The 26,281-nt window shown below is 46.0% G+C and overlaps 1 long non-coding RNA gene across 1 annotated transcript in view; it reads right to left on the reverse strand.

Annotated features, from left to right (window-relative positions):
• The window catches only part of LOC109318350, a 21,058-nt gene extending 5,610 nt beyond the window's left edge, over nt 1–15,448 (reverse strand). The window contains exons 1-2 of the long non-coding RNA XR_002103232.1: nt 15,437–15,448; nt 6,210–6,219 (exon numbers count right to left, since the gene is read on the reverse strand). This is a non-coding gene — a long non-coding RNA (uncharacterized LOC109318350). The remainder of the gene's footprint in view (nt 1–6,209; nt 6,220–15,436) is intronic.
• Between the last annotated feature and the right edge of the window lie 10,833 nt (nt 15,449–26,281).

Here is a 26,281-nt window from a genome sequence, read left to right on the forward strand (position 1 = left end):
GTGCTGCCAGGTGAGGGGGCAATCCCTGCTGCTCCCCACTGCCCCATGCTGCATGGGGGGCTCTGCATGATCCCCCTGACCCCCCCTCCTCCCCTAGCCCCACCACAGGTGCTGCATCCAGGCCAGCTCTGGCCCTTTAAGAAAAACAAACAAACCAAGAAAAGCCTTGGACTCACCACTCCTGCAGCAGCCTTGGGGCTTTGGGGGCTCATGCAGAGCCCCCCACATGGTGCAGGGCAGCGGGGGCCAGCGGGGATCACGACCTGCTGGCAGAAGCGGTGAGTGTGAGGGTTTTCTTGGGTTTTTTTTCTTAAAGGGCCAGAGCTGGGGCAGGTGGGGCACCAATGGGGTGGGGCTGGGGGAGCGAGAAGGGGTCGGGGGGCTTGTGCAGAAGACCCCATGCAACGTGGGGCAGTTGGGGGCACCGGGGATTGCCCCCCACCCAGCAGCACCCGCTGAGTTGGGGCTTTTTTTTAACAAGTGCCGGGAGCTGGGGCAGGTGAGGCAGTCATTGCCGGAGCTGGGAGAGTAGGCGGGGGACAGACCTGGCCTGGCTGATTCAGCCGAATCAAATCGGGACAGTGATTCGAATCACCAAATCGGCCAAATCCGAATCTGAAGTGAATGCTAGCTGCTTCGCACAGGCCTAATATATACCTCTGGGAAGACAGGTCACTCTGCCTTAGTTCTCCATAAGTTTTAACAAACGTGTCTATTCATACCTTCCGTTTCCCACCTTTTTTTCTGGCTTTTCAGATGGTAAATTCTTTGGGTCAGGGCTTGTGCCTCACTCTGCATCTGTGAAGCACCTAGTATTAAGGCTTCTGTTGGGGTCTTTAGGTCCTACCATGATACACATGGTAAACAACAATAGTACCATCTCTCGTTTTTCTTGCAATTTTGTTTGTTTCAGTCATTTTACAAATACTTTTAATTTAAGCTTGCCTTGATATTTTAGCCAAGTTCAAGATTTGCTTTGTCCAGGCAGTTCAAGATTTACATCGAGAGCTTCACACTTGGAGCCAATCTTTCCAGCTCCAATGTAAATCATGTGAAATTAGTGCTAAAAGGGAGAAGAATCAGGTCCTAGGAATATATAAGCTGATGTACCAAATTTTTGAAACACTTAGTAATGTGGGAAATCCATCATGCAAGTAAAAGACTTGTCCACATTTGAAAAATGGAACGGGTGTAAGCGTGAATTTATAGCAGCGCAGCTCTTCCAGATTTCCTCCATGTTACTGCAGAGTAACTCCGTGTATAGATAAGGTATTGCAGTTTACCCCTCCGATTTTTATATAGAGCTCCCCTGGGTATTTGGGGCCTGATTCAGCAGTCACTGAACTCGATATTGCCCATTACTGCCAGACTGAATCGTTGTTCTTCTGTGGCACAATCCATCTTTCTAAATTTCATCTTTAACACTGATAAGGAAAAGAGACAATTGTGATCGACACAAGCCCTGGTATTTCAGTCTTCATCTGCAAAGTGTAACCAGCACATTGTACGATGTGAAACTCCGTCTGCTCCCCAACAGGGAGGCAAGGTTCTCGCTTTGCACAGATAAATCCAAGGTGCCTACTTAAACTTCACACTGAATGTGGCTTGTGTCTTTGGGAGATTATTTGAAGTGGTTATTTTTATGCCCAGAACCTTCAAAGACGGACTTATTAAGTGTGTTTAAAAGGAAGAACTGGTCCCGATAATGCTAGGATGTAATTAGTTACAAGCTACTGTACTTTGATGACAAAGCAGCGTTTAACATGGGGAATGCTCGCTAACGGGCTCTGTAGGGTATGCTAATTACTGATAGCAGTCGTAGAAAGGAAAAGTCTGACGCTGTTCTGATAAAAGGCAGAGCTGGTACAAGTCAACCACTTGGGTTTAACTCTTTGTGTTTAACTCGCCCGCCTAAGCCTGGACGTTGGCAAATGCTCTTTACAATTAACGTTTTATTTTAAAGCAATGAATAAGAACTAGAACTGCACAGAAGAAGCCAAGAGACTCCAACCTCCCTTGCAATAAGGCAGCACAATGGAGATCTTTCAGAGCCCGGACATCTGGCGAATAGCACCAACATAGGGGCAGATATCATAAAAATAAATTGATTTTACTGTGCTCCCTTTCTGCTGCCTGCAGCTTGGGCATTGGGAAGGGACATCAAGCCAAGGACTGCAGGATCTGGGGGGATTTGCTAATACCTAGATTTCTGACCACTCTGTTAAATGTCATTTATTGGATCAAGGCCCTGAGCCAAAGTCCACTGATGTCAGGGGGTGTTTCTCCATTGGTTTTACCTCTGGGCCCTAACGGACATACGCTGTTTCGACAAGAAGGAGATACGCAATGGAAAAAGTTTCTATCTGGGAGGGAAAATGGAAATGGGTCTGTGAAACAACAGCATAGTGGGCAGTCCAAGAGAAGGCGTCTGGATAGGGAAGGAGTGGCGGAAGTGGGAGCATAAAAGCACGCATTGCTGGGAAAGCTCAGCAAGTAGATGGGAAGGGGGGTGACGCTCACTGACCCGGATAGAAAGAGACAGCATGTCATGTCTCATGAGTTATGGACTGCAGCCCTACCCCTCCTGAAACACTGCAACCTGAGCACAACACATGACAATAACCATCCCTTCATCAACTGCCAGGCTCCAGCTGATGGATGAGGAGCTGGTGACAGATGAGGCTTTATTCTCATTCTCCATTATATCTCCTCAGTGTGCTATTAATGCCATGCCAGCATCGCCACGTTCATCCTCTGTTCCTCCCTGACCTTGGCTTGATCCCACTCAAGTCTGTCACCGCACTCTGCTGATAGGTGGCTGGACCCCTGGCTTCTGAAATGAGGTGACACCTCAAGATAATGCAGGACTCTGGCATAGCCTGGTGGATCATAGTAACATCTAGGCGGTCCACAGCACCTTGCTCCTTCAAAGCACCTTGCAAACTTTATATCATCAATCAACAGCAGTCCAACCAGTCCACAAAACATCGGTGGACATGTATTAAACTTGGAAACAATTGTGCCATGCAGACACCGGGACATTCAAATGATCAGAGAAATAAAAGTCACCTCTGCTTTATTAGAAACAAAAAAGCTACCCACCTTTGGGATCGATATGACCTTATTTTATTCCCAGGCAGGGCGAGGTAGCATTCTGACCCCTTGAACCCTTGCTCTCAGAGCTGATGACCACAGGGTGATAAAATGAAATGATATTTCTTTTCTGATGTAGGGGTGATTTTTCTACTTATCAGAGCCAAGGGCTCTCATTACATTTTTTGATAGATCTGAGTTTGTTTGGTCCCTTGGGGAAGACCTGAGGGTCTAAGATGCATCTTATTACTCAGTTTTATGTCTTCAGTTTGCTCTCTGTGTCGCTCTTTCAAAGTTTCAGCTGGTATTTTCTCTTTCAAAGCTAACTTTCCTGCCAGCAGATTCAGGTAAAATGGCCCTCCTTTGAAAACAGTGATATCTCAATCCTCCATCCAAACCCCCCTCCCAACATTTAAGGCCAAATTGGCAGCTGGTCTACATCCATGCCGCTCCACTAATTTTAATTAGGCTATACTTATTTAAACCAAATAAGGATCAGGCCCTTGGACTCATAAATGACTGCTTTGCATACTTAAGGGCAGACTGGATCATTCAAATTCATTGCACAATTGGAGAGATGCATTGTGGATGTCTTTTTTCCCCTCTTGCTTTTCTACAACAGCTGTTAATCAACCCCTACCCCTGATTTGATCAGGGCAAGAAATATGATGCTAATATTTCCAGACACAATTTTCTATGACTTTGGACATGGAGAGAAGCAGCAGGGTACAGAAGAGCCACGGTTTTCCATGCGTCTGAGATTTTTGGAGGGGGGGAGGCCCTGCACATAGCGTAGAGGTGGAGATTCTCATATGTTGGGGGGTTTTGCTTGGGATTTTCTGGGTCATGTTTGAATAGGTGTATGAGACGTTAAGATTCAACAACAAAAAGTTTAAGCTTACTTCTGCTGCGAAACATGAAATAATTTCACCTTCAGATTGACTTCTGTTATGGACTTGACTCTTTCTGTTGTTATCAAAGGCTCAGGATGCCAGATGCTCTTGGACAAGTTTTACTCTCTCTTCAAAAGTTTTGTATGCTGTCTTCTCTGGGGAGACCAGACTGTGCCACCCATCAAAGTCACCGAAATAGCCATGTGTTTCCATGAAGAAAATCTCATGTACTTCAAAGAACTGCTCCAGTTTCTCAGTATACATGGGCCAGTCTTCCTGGGCACAATCAAAAGCCCCAAATGCTCTGATGTAGCCTACATATAAATATATGTAAAATATATAAAATTTCTCTTATGGTGCGCTACATCATAGACTACCATTTCACAGGTAGGCTATGATGTAGCCTACCATTGAAAGCCTACCATCATAGCTTACCATTTCTCCTATGGTTTCAGCAGATACAGGACCCATACTTGCGACTTCTGGCTGAACTGGCACAAGCCCCTCTCCTGGCATAACATCCTTGTGGTTGTATTTTCCCCAAAGTATAGTAAGAAACACAAAAACCTCCCCTCTTCCCTATACCAGTGGCTTGAGTCATCATCTTTCTTGCTACATTTGGGGAGAACATGACAACTTCACTTTTGGCTCATTTGATAGAAATATTTGTGTAAGCCAAAGGCCTGAGATTCACATGCTGGTCTCCCATCATTCAGAAATCTCCAGGACGAATACAAGTTGCTCTCCATGTCTTCTTGAATTCCCTAAATCCAATTACCTCCTCCCACAGCCTGCTCCTAAAGAGGTCGTATTGTTGATCTTGCTGATGAATGCACAATTAACTGGCTGATCAGAGGCAGTGACAATAGATGTTTTTGGAAAATGAGCAAACATTAACAACAGAGGCAGCAAGCGCCAATAACCCCTCTTGAGATGCTGATGACATAGAACAGGGATGACTAATCTCAGGAACGGTGTAGAAAGAGAGGGCGGAAATGGAATCCATTTCCATATTTATTGACAAATTTAATTTACACCCTGAGTTTTCACTTTAGAGAGAATATATTTTCACTTTAAATGTATCAGTCTTTAACAGTCAGCCGGGCAATAATGATTTCTGTGCCTGCAGACACTTTAAAACTGGGATCCTGCATTTATATGTAACATTTTTAAAAGAAAACGGTATTAAAATTCACCATTTATGATTAAGCTGTAAATTAACTGTAACCAAGAATGGGGGGGAGCAACTTTTTAGGATAGCTTCTAGCCTAAAGTTGCATTAGTACGACATGTCTCAGCTGAGTCCCGTATTAGCAGGTTTTTGTCCTCTGATGCTAGCCTTGTGCTGAGTTCTTAGGGATCCATGGCCAGAAGGCTACAGTGTCCAGCTAGGAGATAATAAAGTTGAAACCTAATACCGTGCCTATGGTTATTATGGCACGGGAGATGTCAAGACGTCCCCTGTGTTATACCGAGGAAGGATTGAGGCACAAGAATCTCAATGGCAGGCACAGAGCTAAAATGAAGTCAGGCCACCCTCTTGTCACACTCACAATCCCCATTTTGAAGTGGGTGAAAACATAATAGAGAGGAATGGTCTGACGTCTGTCATCAGCCCATCTCAACGCACTTGATGACCTACAATTATTAAAGAGACACAACCCTGCTGTGAAACAAGGAATAGTCCTTGCTTCCATCGTATCGCCCTGAGGACAGTCACAATCGGTGGGAATTTACTAGCAGAGGGAGGTTTCCAGGTGACAGGGTGACAGTGAGTACCTGTGAAATGGGAATTTCAGTCATTAAGTTAAACCATATTGGAAAATTGAAGAAGTGGGGAAAAACAAAGCCCTGGCCTGCCTTCTACCCTGAAAGCAGAGTCTGATACTTTTTAAGCAAAACCAATGTGCACCTTTTTAGAGCTTTTTGTGTCTGTTTTTTATGTAATCACTTCTTTTTCATCTAGGTGGCCACACAGGATCAACAACCCATTTCAAGCAAACCCATGGGGCTGAGCCAAAAAGTTCATAAGCAACAGTCTGGTAACAAAAAAGCATACATCCAATGGGAAAACCCCCCCCCCAAACCTGGTGCACTTCTGTATGAACAACCCTACAATCACACCAGTGCCCCAACTAGCAACACTACAATAACAAGTCTCAATGAAGGCAGGGCCATAACCAACCCTATAAAGACAAGACTACATAATGGGAGCAACCCCACCTACAGCAAACTAATACACATGTGCGATGCTAACCAAACAACCTAGGTAAGTGGGTAAAGGACCTGCTAAGAAGACATCTATGGGTCTTGTGCTCTGCACTGTTACCATCTCAGGCCCTTAGTACAACTCTTGTGTTATTTTGTTCTTCCTAAAGCAACAGCTCCTGCATTATGCAACATTCTGGTCCTTACAGTGGCAAATCAAACTCAAAAGTAGGAATGAACCCCAAAGACCACAAGGCAAATAAAAAGAAACCTGATTTAGGCTGATGTCTTGATTTTGGGGCTTAGACTCCTGATTTATGAGTGCTTGGGGTAGCCAGGAATGAAAACAGATATTATATATCTATAGCTATATCTAGATCTAGATATATAGATTTCATATATATCTATGAAAATAGATTGTATATATCAATATCTAGATCTAGGTATAGGTACAGATATATAAAATCTGTTTTCATTCCTGGCTACCCCAAGCACTCGTAAATCAGGACTCAAAGCCCCCAAATCTCTCTATATAATCTATATAGGTATCTAAATATCTATCTATATATAGATACCTAAATATCGATATATAGATACTTAGATATATAGATATCTATATAGCTATCTATGAGTACTGTGTCTATGGTTATATAGTTATACAGATATATGGAGAAAGAGAGAGATGATCTCTATAGATATAGAGATCTAGATTTATAAATAGCTGCATATATATATCTATATCTAAACAATAACGGGCAGATCCTCAGTAGGTGGATGCTGGCACTGCTCCTGTGAGGTCACCAGAGCCAAATTTCACTAGCTCAGGATCCACTCATGACAAAATTACTCTGTTCATTTCCATCACGCTTCAAGAGGAGCCTTTCATGCATTTTTCTGCCCACATACACTGCAATTTATAGCTCCTCTCCCTGTCCTGGCTAATAGCCATCTCATTTCTAGAACAAGAGTACAGTACTTCAAATTCCAACAATAACTGTAAAAGCTGAGGTCACGCAGGGCAATCCTAACCCACTCTGTTTCCTAGAAGTATATCTCACTGCATCCTTCTTGACGCATAAGAGGCCCATGGAGAACAATAACTATGGTGAGCTAGAAGCAAAAGACTCATCATAACAAACAGGCCTTAATGGGGATGTGGTTTTCTTTTCTAGGGGCTGTTCCTGAAATGGTGGAATCGATCACATGGGCACAGGGTTTTGGTGCTAGAGGAGCCACAAGGCCTCTGACACCACTGATGCAAGATGCCCTATGACGCCCACTTCCCAGCCACATTCACTACTTCCTGCCCCATCTTACCTGCCCTCACTCAGCTTAAGGGCCAGTGCACACTTTGCTGGATAGCCTTTCTGGCAGATACTTCACACGTCATTAGGGCAACAGGTATGTATTACATTTCCCCTTCACCCGAACACCCGTCCTTACTTACCGTGGTATAAATCTACAGCAACACCATAAATTTGCAGTTAATGAAAACCGATTACTAATAGCTCTTCCCTGCCTATTCTGTTGTAATTTTGTTCTCAGTTACATTCATGTAAAGCCCAAAGCACCTCCACAAGGTCTGGAGTAACCTCACTTGCAGTTACACCGGTGTAAACTACAGTAACTCTATTAGTCTGGGGTAACTTTACTCTTAGATTCAGCAGTATAAATCTGGTGCAAGGAATACAGACCACCAGCTCTCATAGTTTCATAGATGGCTGGGGCTGGCAGGGACCTTACAGATCATCGGGTCCAGGCCCTCTGCACTTGAGCAAGAAAGACTGCTGGCATCAGATGACCCCAGCAAGATGGGAGCCCATCTCCCTGAATAGCCTGAGAACCAAGGCGGGCTCCTATCCAGCCACAACTGCCACCAAAGGAGCATTTTTCAACAGCTTTGCTGACGACAAGCATGCTTGCAGCGGACAGCCCTTCCACTCCGTAAATGCTACCCTCTCTCCGGAGATATCCTCCCTCAAAGAACGTTTGAAGCATTCGTTACCTCTGCATTAGGGCTCGAATTGCCTGTTCCTCTATTATCATGGGGCAGAGAGGAGGCTACAGGAGCACTCATGGTTATAAACCAGAAAACAAGTTACCCAGGTTTTACTAATCAGGAACGGTGTCTCGGAGCCTGCCATTCTGAGGCAGTCAGAAGGAACTGCCAACATGCTCCCTGTTGTGTTTCCTTTAACTGATAGCGAGATATATTGTATACATTTTAGCAAGAAAGCAATTATCAGGTAACCTTACCACCTACTATTTGTTTCATATCAGTATTCATTTAGCTGTCTCTTTGATGACTGGCCATGTAGCAAATACAAAAAGGAAACCTTAAACCTACCAAGAGATTAATGACAGGCTCCAATGGAACAGATGTATATGAATAGCAAATGAGGCCACTGAAAGCTTCCTATAAAACTAATGACAGGAGTCTTTGCTGCAGTAGAATATACTAGTGGAGATGTGAAAGCTCGTCTCACAGCTTACCAATTAAGCGTGGCTTGGAGCAGGTCGAAGGTAACCCTGCAATTATGTTCCACAGGCGAACCTTATTTTACATTAGGGGCAAGTTTCCTCTCTTTCTTATCCATTTATGGCACTATATATTCCTAAACCCTCCAACCCCAGACTGCCATGTTCCTCCTCCCAGGTTTGATGTGCTGGTCCTGCTGTTTTCGCCTGGCTCCTCAAGGATGTCCTCAGGGCCTTGGTACACATTGCACTTTGAGCTGCTCAAATGTTGACCCATGTTAGTGCAGGCGTGAGTTTGGAGCAGTCGCACCCTCAGGCTAAAAACCTTTTTCTCTGCCTGTCCCCCACCTGCCCAGCTGCGAGTTGCTGATAGAGGGCTGGTGGGCAGGGCCTGGACTAGGAGCCAGAGCTGTGAGTTGCCCCTAAAGAGCTGGTGAATCAGGCTGGGCTCCTATTCCTGCTCTTTCTAGGTGGGGGTGTGAGAGAGATGGATTGGGGGGCAGGAACATGAAGCTGGGAGACGGAGAGTTAATGGGATGGGGTAGAGAACTGAAGTCAGCCAGCCACTGAAGAATAAAATAAAAAGGAAAAAATATATATATATATATATGTATGTAAAGAAGAAGTGAATTAAAGAAAGTCTCACATTTTCATCAATTAGGACTTGGGATTGGGGGGTGGGGGGTGCTGGTTCTGCTTCTTGGGGAGGCTGGGAGGTAGGACCTGGGGGGGAAGGCACTTTTGGGGCAGCTAATGCTCCTTCCCTGGAAAGAAAGCCCCAGCTCATGAGGACCGGATCTGGCCCCCTACTTTGTTCCCCGACCCCCCTAGGCCCTACTCCTAGACCCATCCGTGCCCTCTGACCTGGCTAGCTGGCATATGCTCTGCATGGTGTTTGCACAGGATTGCATCCCTGGGGGTGGGAAAGACGTACTCCCAGGGTAGGAAGGAGAGTTTGCTTGGTGCCAGGTCAACCCCTGGGCAGTAGAGTTCATGGAGTGGAAAGTTTGTCCACACAGAACAGGAAAGTGGGGGAAGACACACTGCATCCTGGGATGCTCGAGGATTGCAACTTGGGCAGCTCATCAGTGGGGAGTAGCCACACATTACTGGAACACAAGCTGGGTAACCTGGATCAGAGATAAACCTGCCCTGCATAACTTTAAGGTGCCTAAAGTGTGCTTACAACTGGTTTCAGTGGTAATGTGTGGACAATCCAGTGGTTAAAAGCTCCAAGAACCACCTAAAATTAATATGTCACAAGGCTTTCAGCCTGCTTCTTGCCCCCACATAGACAGGCTGCAGAGTGCCTGGTCCTGTCTCTGCCCTCCAGTATTTTTTCCAGCCCATCAGCCATCAGTGAGGAGAAAGCAGCTGACTATATGCTCAAGGATGAAGGGAAAGAAGATGTCTGCCATGCTCTGAAGAAGAAACAGAAAATAGTGCTTTGCTTCCGAAATGAGCAGCTGAGTTTACAGACTGGATTGCAAAACATAAGGATCCAGAGTCAGGCATGCACACACCAAATGTCTTGGTGTCATTTTTTGTTAGAAGTAAAGAGGTCAGTGCCGTGAGAAAGCACAGAACACACAGAAACATCAATTGTCCGTGCAAAGAAATCAAAGATTGCTAGCAAAAGGATGCTCCTGGTGAGACAGTGGTCACGGCTGATGAAGGAGTGGGTACCATGCATATGTCCACCTTCCCAGCCACTTGTTGCTTGACTGTGGGATTAAACGTTCAGTCAAAGAATGCCTAGCTGGAGGACAATATCTGAGAGCGCTATGGAAAATGTTTTGGCACCCTATTCACTTGAGATGCTGTTGGAACATTTCAAAGACAGTACATCATTTTCCATTGGCATTGATGCTTTTCAGATGAAGGCAACATTAAAAAAATACGTTTTTCCATTCGGATAAAGTTTGCTTGATTTTTTACAAAGACCCTGAAGAAACAGCCAATGCTTTCAGCAATGCCCCCCCCCCCCCCAAACGAGCAAACAAACAAGCCCGCTTTTGAATGACAGCAGTCCCAAACGGATAACTTAGTGTCCTTTGGGGCCGACTATGTATCCATTAATTATGGGGGAAATTGTTCCATATTTTGCACCTTGAAGGCAAAACTTGCTGCAAGCAAACTAACGCCCATGTGCTGCATAACATAAGCAAGGCTGTAAGGGAATGAAATACAGTGTCAGGAGCCCAATGATCAAAATGCATCATTAGTTTTCAAAATGCTAAAAAGAGGATGTTTTGCATTCATGGAGGTAGATTACAGCAGTCTTTTGCAGCATACTTCAGTAAGATGGCTGTCACTTCTCTCAGCCACTGTGAGCTTTCTGAAGAGCTAAAAAACTGAAGTGTACTTCATTTCACATAGGCAAGAAAATACCACATGCTGACACTGGGCTTTGTCACTGACCAATAATATGAGCTGACAAGTGACAATGTTCTCTCTCTCTTCCCATATATAATTTGCAGCAAAATGTTTGGAAGTGATGCAACTCAGGCTACAGATATATCTAGATATAAATATCTAGATATAGATATAGATATACAGATATAGCCATATCTGTACAGAGATCTATCTATGTATCTATCTGGAGGAACTGAAAAGCTGAAAGTTGGAACTGAAGTTTAAAGACCAGGCTATGAAACAATTTTATGGTGAACCAAAGTTTTAGGAAGTTGGCTGCTACTCTTCACACTGCTTTTGAAGGAGATGCACTGAGTGCAAGACTCAGTGACTTCTCGGAGAAATAACTGATTGAATTCGTTGGACCATTTGTCAGTTCTTAGCCTTTACACCCAGTTTGTGTCTGAAGATGGACCACATCAAAGTTGCAAATGTAGTAGACCTGGATGAATAACATAGTACAATGAACTTTGTATGCTCCATGAAGAAAAGCTCCAGGACAAATAGATCCCAAGTGCAAGTATCATGATCTTCAGGAGATAGTGGACTGTGAGTTAGCCTTTGCCTGCCAGCAATACTCCAGCAGGAAGCGTATTCTCCATGAAAGAGACTCTATGGACAGATGAGAGAAGTAGGATGAAAGCAGACCTTCTTGATGGTCAATTGTGTGTTCAAGGCCACTTCAAAAAGTCATGCATTGAGTTCTGCAAATTCACCCTTGGAAGAAAGGACCCTCTTGACAGCAGAAAAAAGCAACAGAAATACACCCTTAGGAGGAGTGCCCGGCTACTACACATACTGCCAGCTTGGAGGCAAGAGTGAAAATGCTTTTTACTGTCTTTGCTGGTTGGTGCATTTATCACCACAACTTTACTAAGGGACATTCAGTCATGCCTGTTCCTCCTTTGGCAGGTAAAAGGTGGCAGCCCTAGATGGAGCATGAAGAGGCCCTAATGGGGAGGGCTGAGGGTTGCTAAAACCAAGGGACAGGGAAGTGACCCCCAAGGAACTCATGGGGGAGAAAGCCTGGCTGCAAGCAGTGTTTGAAATGAGCTCAGCCTGCTGAAGCTATGAGACATGCAACCCCAGCTGCGTAACAAAGGACACCTTAAATTTATTTGAGCTTGCTCAGGCACTGAAGGCAATCTGAGTCTGTTAAGGAAGACATAATGGGTAGTAGCAGGCATTTCCAAATCTGTGCCTCTCTGGCTCATAGCTAAGGGCACTGACAGCATAAAAAAAACCAAGAGATGCATTTTAACAGCATCCCAAGCCCTGTACACAATGCCTTGCTTTTACCATTGCCTGTGGAAAGCATAAAGTCCCTCCTGGAGTGAGGGATGGGAGAATACACTGAAGCCTGGCCTATGCAAGCAGACCCTGGATGCTTCTCAAAGGCATTCAGTTAAGAAAGAGATGAACAAAATTGTCAGCAGTTAGCAAAAGTACCATCCCGTTGTGGACCATCGTGGCTACGCGCTTCGAGATCTTTAGAAGAAAGGCCATAAATATAAGCACGGAGTAGCAGATATGGCTTCTGAGAGCTGCGCTGGCCCCTTCTCTGCTGCAGGCTTATTCAGAATTGAGGATATTGTTTCTGTTTCTTAAATGTATACTTTGTGCATGTTCACACAAACTCGCACAGAAATGCGTTCCCACTGAAATACAAATTCGCGCATACGGAGACTTTGTCTTGCATGTCTCAGGCACCAGTGATACCTTTATTCCACAAGTCAGTCATTCACACATCATGCTTCTGGTGCCAAATACAATTTTGGAGCATCCTGCCATGTACTGAAGATGATATTTCCCTTCTCAAGTGGAGCCCTACGTGAATTTGAATGCAGACAGTTTGGAAAATGAGTGAGCACAGGGAGAGAAAGAAATGTGTGTGCAGTTGCTTTGTCTTGATCCGTGTCTCCAGTGTGACACCTGAGACTTCATTTGCAGTCACAGTAATTTCAGCCCCGTGTCCCAAACTCACTCAAACGCCACTGCTGCAATACACCCTTTCGCACACTCGGTGCTTTTGCATCTGGGAAAGGCATCCGAGGCAGGGAGGGGATGTGGATTTGTTACCGGAGCTTTTCCTTTTCATGCTGTGTTCAGGGACTGAATAGGGTATATTCATCCCTCCATCTAGTGCTGGAAAGGAGGCAGAAGGAAAGGACTTAGTGGTCTAGAGACAAAGCTTTTAAAGCGTAAAGAGATGGAACATCAGGGTAAAGATGTCACCAGGTGCCTGGCTGTCCTGAACAAGCCGTGACTGGGGAAGCAGAGGGAGTCTCTGCTCTCAGACACACCAGCATAAATCTGGCATAACACCTCCGAAACCGTGGACTTGCCTTGCATTTGAAGCGGCGGCACTGTCAAATGCTGCAGTTTTATGGGGTTCTGACAATATTTGATGGGAGGTTTTTGTTGTTGCTGTCCTTGTCTTCCCTTACAACCGCGGACAGTGGAGATGAGAACGGGGCTTTCACTCCCCATAAAAGTGAGCTTTCCGAGTCTGCTGGGCGCACAGGCAAGCTCCAAAAGGCGACCCCTCCCTTAAAGTCTCAAAACCTGGATGGTAAATATTAAAGAAGCAATTGTGCCCATTTGAAAAGCAACGGCGTGATTCCCTGGGTGGGGGCGGATTCACGGTTTTGAAACACCAGGGGATCGGCGGTATTGTTTTGGAATCACTGGGATCAGAATGGAGGAAAAAATGGGAGAGAAACAGGGAGAAAGAGAAGATGATCGGTGTTGGGTTATGTCCTTTAATTCAGCTGTAAAAGGTGAGGTTTAAATTGCACCACTCCAGGAGGAGCCCTAGGAGGCATCATGGCCCAGGGGTCAAATTCCTCCCCAGTTTTCTCCTTTACATTGACCAGCAGCAAGTTACAACACAGCCCTGGGATGGCCTGGGGGCTCTGGGCACTGTTAGGAGCAGCATGGGAACTGCTGCATTCAGGAAGCCCTTTATAGAGCCCATCACCTGGCAATGTTACTGGGTGTAAAGCCCAGAAGCAATGCTGCATGGTCTTGAGTGCCATCTTCTGGTACCTCGTCTACTAACTAGTTACCAATGTAAAAGGCGACTGGCTATTACCAAGCCGTCTTGGAACAAGGGGCCCATTGGAAAGACAGGGCCAAGCCTCGATTTGCTCCACTCACATCTCTGGGTTAAAATTTCTTACCCAAAACATTGACCCTACAAAAATTTTGTGTAATGCAGCATTGCTTTCCTCCTTTCGCCCCGTCACCCCGCAGGAAACTGCCTTTTTTTTTTTTTGGTTGTGCACAGGTCAAAATGAAATCAAACGTTTCTCTTCGTATCGTTCTGAATGGCGCTGGACCATGTTCGATTCTGTTGTCAGGATATTTTACATAGTTGGCTCACAGAAAACAAAATGAAAAGGGGATGTCTATTACAAACTCAAATGGAAACAAGAAACACCCGTGTTGCTACACTTGGAAACATCCTCTTAAAACAGGGTATATTTCTTACGAGGAAAAATAATGACCGGTTCAACTTTCCAATTCTGCACTCCCTTGAGGAACAGAGGAAAGGTGCACAGCCTTCACTTGCTCCAGCACAACTGTAGTTGATTGGTGCTATCTTACCTCCCCCGTGAGATCAGACCACACTGGCGTTTCAGTGACTTTTCAGGTCAGTGGCCAAAAACAAGCAAAAATCTCAGATGAACTACAAACAATTTTTTCCCCCCTCATTTTTCTCAGAGAAATAAAACAAAGAGCAATAAGAAAAAATAAATAAAAAGTTGAAGTGAACCAAACTTTTTCTTTTCCCCCAAAGCTGCAAAGTTCTCTTCTGTTTGCAGTTTTTCCAAACCCTTTCCTAAGCCTTTTTCTCCTTAAATCTCAGAAATGTTCAAATCAAAACAATTTCAAATGCAAAAATCAGTGCCGTGGAGCAAATGCTGGAATAAAACGTTTTGACTTTTCAAAAAAATATTACTTTTTCAGCCAAGTGGCAAAAAGGTCATTCTTCCATCCCACGCCTATTTTGTGGCAAAATATACTGTCCTGCTTTGCTTGTGACAGTGCATAAGCACATGGGCCAAGGGACAGGCCAGCCTTTTAGTTCTCACTCTGCAAAAAAAAACCCCAAAGGTGATGGGGAATGAGCTTTCTTAAGTGAAAGAAAGAAGAAAATGGTTTCAGTTATGCCATGGAGGTCTGTTTTCTTTGGGTACATAGAGGTTGCACCTCTTCTCCCCTGAAGAAATATGGCTGAACTTGGCATCACACTGAGGTTGTGTCTTTTCTCTAAATTCTTGCTAGAGGAGTCGGAGCAAAATGCTAGAACGAAGATGCTAGGCCGGAGCATCTACTGCTCAAACTGCAGTTGAGCAGACAACGCTCAAACTACAGTTCACATCACTGGGCAGCTGTTGGGGTGTCCAGGCTCCCAGATGGTCACAGCTCTACTAGCTTCAGGGGAGCCATGTTCATTTACACCAACTACGGTTGGTCCCCAGGGCTTGGATAATGCACTGCCATGCAATTTGTGCATCCACTACACTGTGAAAGCCAGCAAGTTGTATCCAAGTTGAAATCCTCAAAGTTGCTGGCTTCCTCTGGCTCCCACTGTATCTAGACATCAGTGACCACATGAGGTGCGTGGAGTAGGGAGTCAGGCCCTCTCCCACACAAAGGTGATTATGCCCAGATGCCACGGATGGGAAATCCTCAGAGAAAAGCCTAAAATGCAACGAGGAGCTGTGCTGATGTTTTAGTGTATAGAGCTGTTTTTTTTCTTCTCGCTGGCTGTCATAAAACTAAGTACCATCTGAGTACTTCAGATACTGCAGAAGGTTTCCAGTACAGCAGGGACAGGCAAGGTATGAAAACCTAGATGGACATAGGCAGACAAACTGTTAGTGGGTGTTTAGGAACTTGCCAACTTTTTCAGCTGGAGAGATCTGTAAAGTGCATGGAGTGAAAGCTGTTAAGTGAGAGATTTTGCTACAAAGTTAGCTGGAGACAGCAGGCTCCCCTTCAGGACAGGAAGGTAGATAGTAATGACTAATTAGCAGACTCTCTGGCCAGTTCTACCCCAGCCCCTATAACCTTCTCCTTTCTAAAAATCAAAATAAAGAAGAGCAAGTAGTAACAGGAGGGAAAGAAAAGGCTGATGCATTTTGCCATTAGACTGAAGGTGGTTTCCGGTTATCATAAAAGACGTTGCCCTGTGAAAATCATCTCTCAGCGTTTCACACTTATGGCCCTGTTGATGACTTGTGTCTCAACTCAATTCTGTTTAAAAAGTCAAAATGGGATCTCCCTGCCCTAAAAATATTATTGATCACATTACAGCAAGGATAGAGCAAGACCTTAATTAGACGCATGGCACAAGACCTGGCTTTGCCCGTGCATGTCCAGTCGGAGCTGACCCAGTGTTGTAACGCCGGTGCTGTACATGTTGCCCGTCTACAAAGGGCCGGCTGCTCAGCTGGGTTATACTGGCCTGGCTCGGTTCACTTGTGAGCTGTGCTACGGTAGCATCTGCAAACCCCAGCAAGATCAGACCCCCATTGTGCTGGGCGCTGCACAAACACACAATAAGAGGCAACCAAAAACACAGAGATAAAGTGGCTTTTCAAGGGTCACATGGCATGTCACTGGCAGAGACAAAATGTAGGACTCCAGAGTTCAAATCCAGTGCCCTACCCACACAGTCTTCCCTGTGGGCCCTGCCTTGAGGAGTTGGGCTCTACCTGAGGATCCAGGATCACGCGTGAAACTATTTTACACACGTCCCCAAAATCCTTCTCCTCAAGGCCCCTTCTCACTAAACAAATATGTGGGGCCTCATGTTTAAAATAGTCTCTGACCGCACTCATACAAAAGATTGAGTGTATGAACACAGCAGCTTGGATGAGGGATTAAAAAAAAAAATGTCAGCCCTAATTTATTAAGCATCAGCTCTGCTGCATGGTACAAAAGGGTCATTAGCCCCTTCCACTAGACTGAAACAGAGCCAGAGAGGAGGGGATAAGAGACGTATGGTAAAATATGAGCGAGGGCGAGCAAAACCAAAACTAGCCCCATCAACTGGGACTGGGTTATTGATTACTGTTTTAACTGAAAAGAATATAAAAACAGAGTCATTTGTGCTTTGATTGAATGGAAGCATTGCTCCCCTGTAACAAAATGATCACAGTGAAAGATCCACTACCCAGGGTTTTCAAACCAATTATTATTTGGGGGTGTGAAGGAATCACCCCCCTCCCCCCCGGCTGCCTCCCTGCTGGAAGCAGACAGCCCCCTTCCCCATCTGTTTCCTTTATCACTGAGCTAAGACCTGGGCTGGAGACATTCCCGAGGCGGGGGGGCCTGCTCCCTTCGTCTCAGTTTCTCCCCCTTCCTGGTCATGTCACTAGTTCTCCTACCTGGTCAGTCTTATGTCATTTGGAAGCACCAGTCAGCAGCCAATGGGACTGCTTCTGGTGAGAACTTAGTGATGAGGTCACGGCAGAGATCTACAAGGTCCCTTCTTCCTGGAAGTGGGGTGGAGGGAGATGTGCTGGGACACTTGCACAGAAACGTGGACGTCTGCAGCTCTCTTTCTCTCTCAAGCTGTAGAAGCGAGTAAAGTACCTGAAGGTTAACTAGAAATGCAATTTACAGTAATCTAGAAGTGGATTAAATGGCTGTCAAGCCAGTTCTGATTGCTCAGGGTTATTCTGCTGCTACTTCTCTGACTTGCCCCCATCCCCATGCCTACTCCCTCTACCCAATAAAGCTATCCACTTTAGCAAGCTTTGTGGTACATGCTTGAGAGGGATTGGGCACGCCTATGTGCTCCCTTTACTCAGATAACTAAGAGAGGCTACTTTCTGTGCTTCAGGTTAAAGGAATCACCCCAAAATTTCACAGTGGGTCAAGCACCCTCAAGGTCTACAAGGTTGGTGTACCCTGCAGGGGCACAGAGCACAGACAAATACCAGACCCCGGGTGGTGGCAGCAGTTACCCCCGACTTGCGGGTGTGCTGCAGGAAGGGGGTCGGCCAGAAGTTGGTGCCGCTGGGGAGGTATCCGAAGCTTGGTTTTTGATGGGGGCAGTGAGGCTGGTGGTTCAGCACAGGAGCGCCCCCTACTGGCCCGCCACAAGGGGTGCCTCAATTTCCAGGTTGGCAACCCAAGATTCCTTAAATATGTCCAAATCTCAGAAGGGCTCCGCACTGACTGAAAATCAGGCCCACAGATGACATATCCAGTTGGGTGCCTAACACCACTAGTCCCTTTTGAAAATGGTTGTCGCTCCTTTTTTGTACCATGTCAAAAACCCACCCCTCACACAGACCTACAATGAATTCATGCCACTTGAGCCACTCTTTGATGGAAAGCCATGGGGTGGAGCCTCAGCTGATTTAAGTCAATGTACCTCAGGGCCTAAACCTACTCTGATGGAAATGTTAAGGGCCTACTTCTATACTGAGGTAGCTGTTTGCTCATGACAAATAGGCAATTACTGGCTCCTTGTCACCTAGTTTGAAGATGCTGGAATAGCACCTACTGGGGGGCTACCCTAGGAAGGTCATCATTACTGATGTACAGACCACTGTGAGTAACACCAGTGTTCATATACCGGGTCTCCAGACCCTCTGTTGACTTCAGTGATGTGGTACCAGTCTACTGCAGCTGACAGTCTGGCCCACAGTACCCTAGACGTTTCCATCACAATACAGCACCAATCCTTTCTGCTGTTACATTACAATGGATTCTCACAATTTCTTTCCTCTCCAAGTCTGTCAAGCTCAATGTACGACCTGAACATCCAGCCAGGCTTTATCCCCCCAAAACACATTTACCAGCAATTATGCTGCTGAAGTCAGAACTTAGCCTTCAGTTCTGCTGGTGATGAATGAAGCACAATAAAATGCAGCTCTCACTTCTGCAGCTAGCAGGGCTCTGCAGTGCAGGCAGCAGCAAGGAAGCTGCCCTTGCCCATAACCTCCACTGAAAGGCTAGGGAAACACACAGGAAGCCTGAAGAGCTAGCAGAGATACATGCATATATTAGCGACGTTCGTTTGCATGGGGTTAATGCAGATCTGTGATCTGCTCTGACCCATGGAGATTCTTGAATCACCCTGTACATTTTAGAAAGGCCCTACAACAAAACCCCTGCCTTTTTTTCTTGGCGAAGATTAAAACCAGGTGTAAAATCAAGCATACTGAAGTCAATGGGAGATTTGCCAGTGGCTCCTAAGGGAACAGACTTTTTACCACTCCGAGCAAATTCTAGCAAATGTATGCAGAGCTAGGACCCAATGCCTGCAACTGGATCCATTCTCATGGCTGCACAATGCCCCAGTGGGATCCAACTTTAGGAACAGTCTTGGCCTCCTAAGCAGTTGGCATGCAGCTAATCCTTAGCATCTGCCAAGCTGGGAGACCATGTATTGGCTGCGCCAGATGCGTGACAGGGAAAAGCAACATCCAATTATAACATCAAGGTAAAGATGAGCACGGTCCCGGGGCAAAGAGCCTGAGAGTTCTTCTAAAGAGAGGGAATTTCATCACCCAAAAATAAGAAAGAATCGTAATGTATGGGCCCACTCAATGAGAAGTCCAGCAACCAGCCCTCGAGGTGGCAAGGATGCCTGGCTGTAAACACGTCCATGATGCAGGCACCGGACTTCTATGTTACTCTTGAGAAAATGGACAAGAGCCATTCAAGTGGGGAGGAAGGAAGGAAAATACAATGGTTCGCTAAGAGAGAGAAAGAGAAAAAGCGGCTCTCAAGAAACGAAAATTACATTGCTCATCACCTCTTCTTTCATGGCAAGAAATAGTTTTGCGCAGTTATTTCACCCGCGTTTGTGTCACTCTTGTCTGAGCCAAAGGAATCTCAGCACTTCAGCTCGACTTGGCAGCATATTACAGGTGTTGTCATGGCAATGATTTATGCAAGAATTAGTCACTGCAGCACTTTTACAATAGACCAAAGAACAATGGGAAGAATGTAATGTTTGGAAGCTCTTGTGATACCGGGGTTGAGGGTTGGGGGAGAGATATCGCATTTCCTTCTCCCGTAAGAGTCTCTCAGTGACATTTATACAGCTCTGAGAAAAAAAAGTTAGTCCCCAATCAGAAATGCTATTAATAGTAATCTGATAATAAACCCAACTTCATATTAAACCTCGACAGCAGCTGCCATTGTCTATTCTCTAATGGTCAATTTTCATATGAAATTTGGATTGGGGAACACGCAGAGCCGGGGAGGAAATGATAACATTGGCATGGCTGTAGAACAAGAGGAAATTCAAACTCTATCAGCAGCATGCAATTAGGGTAGGGTGACCGAGGCAGCCACTCCGAGCACTGGTGGTAGCTGGAAAAATGTGGCTGCCACCTGATGATTGCAGCAGTGGCATGATGGCATCCACAAGGCACCGCTTCCCCTGGAGCGGCAGATGGCCTGGGCACCTGGCCATGCTGTTTCACCTCTGCACATCAGCATGGATGACAGAGAAAAAGCAACATGTAATTGCAAGAGTGCCTTTGTTATTCACTGGTACAGATCTGTCTGAACCCCAGACTCCTGGGGCTAGTGGGGCTTTGTTGGGATATGTCTGCAAGCCTTCCCCAGTGCTCTGCCCACCAGCCCCACCTACTCCAAACTCAGAAAGGAGGCAAGGAAGCCCCCCTGAGGTAGCACCTACTCTCAAGATCTCCATCTCCAGCATACTAGAGATTGACGGTCAGGTATCCTCCAGCTGGCTGCACCACTTCAGTTCAGGGTTTGGTGCATCTGAAGAGGAAGTATATGGAGGGAGGCTTTACGTTTGAGACAGATGCCCCAAGGAGCACTGGAGAAGCTGTACACAGATTTGGCTTCTATGTGAGCAAGTAATCATTAGCAACAGGTGAACTGCAAAAATGCATGTGGCTTTCATTTAGCTCTAATTACCCATCTCCAGTAACAACACAGCTGTAGGGAAAGAAAATCATGGATGATCAGGTGAATGCCACATTAGCAAGTGATTCAACCCGTGCTATGGGCAGTGCTTTCTTCTTTGCCTCTGAAAAGGGCCAGATCTCTAGCTGCTCTAAAACACTACCCTTCCATTTTTTTTTCAAGGGAGTTCTGCCAATTTACACGAGCTGAAAGAGGTCAGTTTAACAACAACTGCACCCAAAAAAAGGGTCATTAAAGGCATGTCAAGGCTGCAAGAAGGAGACCTCCAATATTAGGAAATGGCAGAATGCAAGCTTTCTATGCCACTTAATTTGTCCCCCTGTGTGCATGCATTATAATACAATTTTAATGACATAATCAAATGCTATTACAGCAGAGTTATAAGAGCCTGAAAACAGGGTTTTTATCATGGGACATACAAGGCAAACCTTAACAATAGGCAGAGCTGCCAACTCTACGTGTAATAAAGAGATTTCCACTCTCACATGCACCTCAGTAAAATGTCACGGCACCAAGACTAGACATAATCCACAGAATTATTGTCTTTATTGTGCTGGTCTCTCTAGGGTAATGCAGAAATTTATACCCATAGAGACGAGATCAACAGTGGGCCCAAGGCATGCGAAGTGAAGCAAAGAAAAGGTTGTTGAGTGGCCAGGTTTAAAATCTCTGTCTCTCCCCTCTGCTGTGCTCTGCTTTTTTTTTTTTTTTTGTCCTCAACAAGTTAAAGCTGTTTTGCCTTCCTAGAATTCCCTGCCTCAAATGGCATTATCCCCTTTTCTTTCTTGTGGGTTTTGATCAGACTCTGATGGCTCCATGTACAGATTTATCCTGCAGCTCCACTCATTGTTAAGACCTATTTCAGTGGAGAGAAACCCAAGGAAGCCAGTCCCACCCCTTTCTACTTTACTGTCAAGCCATAGATACCAATAACTCCCCCAACCACAGCACCTTCCCGAGGGCAGATTTTGCAATTGCTTTCCTCCTCTTCCCCTCTTATTTTATTTTGTCTGCCTGGCAGTCTATCTTTAACTTCGGAACAACTTTTAAACAGAAGCATTGTCATATGGGTTTTCCCATCACCTGCTAAGCCTGGTTTAAGCCTCAGAGACACAGAATGGATCTGCACAAATTATGTTGGTTTGCATGTGTGTCTTTGGAGACTAACACATCCATACCACGTGCTCCTGCTCTGAGACAGGTTTTTCTGCTTGTTCGTAATTCGGTCTGTCTCGGATCATGCTGAAAGGGGCCCGTGGAGGCATGGTGTCGTTGAAGACATGTGGAGAGGTGGCAGGGTATGCCCAGGCTTCATCGCTGTAAAATTCAGGCCAGGAGAACATGGCATGGAGTCAGAGGTGTTAAGTTCTGTTCTTCTCCATTATTCAACTCTCATGTAGACTTCGGCTCTTCTTGGCCTCCCGTCAGAGCTCTGGCAGCAAGGAAAATGTGAAGACAAGTGAGCAGCTGCCGAGAAGGCAAGAATCAGAATTCAAAAGGGATGGAAAAGTCTTTTCTTTTTTTTTTCCCCCTTGGAAATTTCCCAGCTCAGGGGTTTCCAGCTTTTCAAGAAGAAAAGGTCCCGACGTGGCACAGAGAATACAGGAGCAAGCATGCGAGTAGTTACAAATCCGGGAGAAATATATCCCTTACTGAGCATTCTAGGAGGCCGTTACCTAGAAGTCTTTCAAAAGTGATCGCATAAAATACCCATTTAACATTTATATTGCAGGAGCTTCTACAGGTCCCATTTGGGTTAGAGCCATTGTTCTAGAAACTGCACAACCCTAACAAATGCAAGTCTTCAAACCGAGGACTTCATCACCAGAGCTCAATGGAGAACAGCAGTGTCATTGCACCAGGGATGTCAGGACTGGAGTGAATTCCTATTCAGAATGAAAAAAATCCAAATTCTCCCCGAAATGGAATGGGAGCCCTGACTCCAATGGGCCCCCAAAGACACCTGAACTAGGGCTACCCTGGGTTTCCAGGTACTTACTTTTATATCAGCCCATGAAATAGGCTGCCAAAAGAGATATGGATAATCTGGCCGGCAAACCCTGTCTGGGGCTGATCAAAACCTGCCTGGCAGACAGGCTTCAAAATCCGCCTGACCTTCTGCAGGATGTTGTCAAAAACCAACCATGTGAAACATTTGTGATGAATCAGCCAAGTCTGATGAAAAAAGAAAATGTTCCAGAGTAACTTCGCTCATCGGTACCACTTGCAATATAGAAGACAAGATGCTTAATGAAACGTATCATTAGCACCGGTGTACGGAGATCCATGGAGAAGGCCTTCTGGCAATGAAAGACACACGCTGGCCATGTCTGATAGAAAATGTTGGCCATGTCTGGTGTGGCGCGCGGTTCCGCTGATGGCAGAAGTCCCATTGCCAACCAAAACCTGTTGAGGAACTAGCCCTATATGGTTTGCATGTTTGCACACTTTGCATATACTTACAGCAAGGCATTGCACCAGACAGCATTTGCAAGCAGCAGGAAGGTTTGCAAAATTGTTGGCCAACCTGTAGCTTTCAAATGCCCGGGAAAACCCTCTCGTGGTTGGTTTGAGCAGTGCTTATCAGCTCCTAGGCAGCATCTTTAATGACTAGTACAGCGAGGGCCATCCCCAGCCTTTGTCTCTGATGAGCTGTTTAATAACATCTTGCATCTGCACTTGACTGATTTTTAATTTTTAATGCGTCAGCTGAAATATCCTTTATTTACCTGTGAATTTCATGCTCAAGGAAGTGAAGGGATAACTCGTATCCTCAAAAGCCACACGCAATCCAGGCAGGGGGCTGCATAAGCTATCCACCCTGCACAAACTCTCTCTGCATGCATTGGCTCCAGTTTAGTTAATGCCAAGCAAACCTCTGTGTGAACACTCTTATTTGTTATTTGGCTTAACTACGGGTAATTTCAGCTTAGTTTAAATATGTTCCTAAACAGATTAAGCTAATCGGAAATAAGCCTAGGTTAAGAGTGTCCATATGGCTTTCAACACTGTTTTTAAAACCCCAGCCAGACACAGCCTTGGCTGGAGTGATCTAGATGGGGATGGTCTTGCTTTGAGCAGGAGGTTGGGCTAGATGTGACTTCCTGAGGTCCCTTCCAACCCTCATTTTCTATGATTCTGTGATTTAACTTCATCAAATGACCCCATTTGTTAAACCAGTACAACTATGCATAGACAAGCCCTCTGTCCTTAGCTGCAGCATCCAGCAATTCCAGTCCGGAGCCTCGGTGCAGTTTCGCTGATACAACCCAGCGCTGGTCAAGAGCTGGCAAGAATCCCCTCCCCGACTTCTTCTATCCACCCCACCAGTCTTTGCAGGCCTCAACATCTGTTAATGTGCACAGCTCTGCTCATGCTCTTTTCTTTGCCCCTGATTTCCTGGTTCTCTGCCACTCTTGCATTCTCCTCTGACGAAAGCCAGCTTTCAATTCCCCCCAACCTTGTCCCTGCTATAGGTTTCCTAACCTGTTCCACTAAGCTACTTCTGTTTGGATTGTGTTCCTGTCCTGACTTTTGATCCTCTGGGATCCCTCTGCTTGACTTCCCAAGTAAACAAGCATGAAAATGCAGTAGCCCGGCACTCCTTATGGGTGGAACAACGCTAGATAAACTCCCAAGTACTCCCATCTCACAACTATCCCCAAATCCAGGAGCCATAGACATGCTGTCGGTGGGCTCTTTTAAGGTTTGTTTTTTTCCAGTTTCATTAGATGAATTTAGCTGGTGCCCTTTGTAGAAGGGCCTGGAGATGTTTCCCAACCAAGCCTTTCATTGACTGTAAGGTTGGAAGGGACCTCAGAAGAGGTCAAGCCTTTCGAACCGCCAAACAAAACTCTTGCGTCCCAGGTTTTAGACTAAGTCCAGCATTTGTGGGCACGGGGCTTTAGGAGTATAATCCATGCTGACAGATTAATTATGCAGTGAAGATAGGAGAAATTAATCTCACAAACCTTCACCTTGCTATTAATTCCTACAGGACAGTGGCAGCTATGCATCCTGACCAACCTTAGGTCCCCGTTGTGCTGAGTGTGATACGTACCGACAGTAGGTTTCAGGCACACAAGTCTGGATTATCAACTGGTTTAAGTGATGGGGAACTGGAACGCAGGAACAATGCAGCAGAGTCAGGCAGGAAGCTTGTGTCCAGGTGAGATCTGAACCCAGGTCCTAACTCCACGGCTACCTGCCAGACCGACCTTTCGTCCTTGCAGTGAATGACTCTAAGCGTTTAAAGGGTTTGTCCTGCAGCGTGGTTGGGCAGAGATCTGTGTGCCGAACCAAGCATCAGCAGTCTTTTAAGGATTTGCCAGCCTGATTGGGACTTCAGGGGCCATGGACAGAGCGTACACTTCACGGCTGCTTCCATCCACAAAATAATAGCTCATCCGGATTTGACCCATATCTCAGTTTCTCATCTCATCCCTGTTCCTGAATACGGGTAGGAAGGGGAAGGTGTAGCCAAGCACGCCACAATTTTAGCTTTCTAAGTTGCTGCTGGTTGAGGTCCCACGTCAGCGTCACAAAAGATCCCCTGTTTGTCAATGGGTCCCAGACAAGCATTACTGGTGCGGTGCCCTGGGGACCTCAGGGGTAAGAAACCTTTCTTCTCATGTGGTGTCACAGCCACCCTGATTCTCCCAAGCCAGCGGGTAGGTGCCTTTGCGAGCAGTGGGTTAGCTGCCTAATATGACCAGGCTCCATCGTAGGCCCCCATTCCCCGCTTTGATCGAGGGGGGAGAAATCAGGAAGGAGGAGGGTGCCCATGTCAGAGGGAGGGGACAGAGAGAGGAGGGAGAAGGAGAAAGGAAGGTAGTGTACCTCCCGTAAGCAGCACCTGCTGAGGGGAGCAGGGAAGGAGAGAGAGAGGGAAAGGGTACAGCACCCGCTGTAGGGGAGAGGGAGAGAGCAGGAAGGGTTGCAGAGGGTATGGTGCAGGGCAGGGAAGGCGATGAGCCAGACCGAGATGCTTGCTGCTGTTCCCCAGTGCCACGGGCCGGATCCACTCACTGCAAGGGCCAGATCTGGCCTGTGGGTCATAGGCCGAGCATCGCTACCCTACGCTGCTTTGATTTGAGTGACTTCAGGACAAACCTTGAGTGACAAAGGTGAGAGAGGGTCAGTGAGAAAGCCCCCAAATATTCCTGGGGCTAGCTTTGAATGACACTTATACATCTCATGGCAGAGCCCAATCCAGTGATTCTGAACCAGGGTGCGATGGCACCCCTGGGTGCTGTGAG

This window comes from Crocodylus porosus, unplaced genomic scaffold (genome assembly GCF_001723895.1).
Source record: "Crocodylus porosus isolate Cpor-Errol unplaced genomic scaffold, CroPor_comp1, whole genome shotgun sequence".
NCBI classification, from domain to species: Eukaryota; Metazoa; Chordata; order Crocodylia; family Crocodylidae; genus Crocodylus; species Crocodylus porosus.